Below are 1355 nucleotides of genomic sequence, written 5' to 3' on the forward strand. Positions count from 1 at the left end.
CACACGTGTAATACTTTAAGAGTTTTATTCACTACCTTAGTCTCAGTCAAATTTCGAACCTAAATGCTATTGTAAGACAGAAATAATCACCAAGACTTTGCGTGCATCTGTGCATCTGTATCTGTGTATGTGTACTAACCAAACCTTACTTGCCCCAAAAACAAGTTAAACTAAACAAACACAAAACTCACATGCACGTATTTCAGAAAGATTCTTATGAAGTGCAGGTGTAACGTAATGTGGCACTCGGCAGTAACCCCTTGTATCCCATAATATAACCTAATAGATGTTCCATGTTGCAAGTGACACAACACACAAAATAGTACACTGATCATGGGATCCTTTTCAGCCAAGCCTCAACCCAACCGAATGATCAACATTTTATATGTACTATCCTTCGTATCTATGTTAATAACTTTACAAAAGAATATGATTACTTTTTGTTCATGTAAATAGTGTTTTCTTTTGGCAAATTGCATTTGTTTACTACTTAATTAACTTGGTATTTGTAAGTTGTAACAATAACTACATTGAATAAGAGATTAAGGAATTATACCCACGATCTTATCATCAAGTATGTATGAGGTATTTCTTTTACCTGTATACCCTTATAAATGTCCATGCTTAATTTTTTTTTGTTCTCACGGTATCTCCAACCCGACAAGTTAAGGATTAATCCGCCGTGGTACTAAGCTCTATTTAAGGGTTTGTCGCTAGCCAATAAATTGCTGCATGCATAAGACGATATTCGAACCTCCGACACCTGCATAAGCGGACTAGTAAGCTAATCGCTAGACCAACCCAATTTAATCCATGCTTAATTATATATGTAAAAATGTAGTATATTTAAAGAACCAATTTGCATACAATTAATTACTTCTATAACTATGATAAATAAGTATGTATATCTTAAGATATTTTAGTCTACTATATTNTTTCTAGTTTCCCATGAGACGCTGCAACTAATGAGGACAATTAGGGACCCATTTTTAGTAGTATCAACCAATAGTACATTTCACATGGAAAGTTGGATCCGAGATTTCACATGCCAAGTAATTAGCAATTTATAAAAGTTAACTAACTAATTAATCAAATAATAAATATACATTACAAAAATGAATAAAAGCAACGAATGAAGATGATGAAGTGATGAAGAATCTGAAGCTTGATGATTCGCGGACGAGGAGACTCACGTTCATGCTGATAAATTAAATAAATGAACAATTCCTTAAAAATATTAATATCATAATTATACTTATGGAAAATTTTTAAGTATGTCGTCGTATCGGTGTTTCAGTGATTTTTAATCGTTGATCTTAATTATAAAAAATATATATAATATATATAATTAAGAT

Source organism: Arachis ipaensis, chromosome B07 (genome assembly GCF_000816755.2).
Source record: "Arachis ipaensis cultivar K30076 chromosome B07, Araip1.1, whole genome shotgun sequence".
NCBI classification, from domain to species: Eukaryota; Viridiplantae; Streptophyta; class Magnoliopsida; order Fabales; family Fabaceae; genus Arachis; species Arachis ipaensis.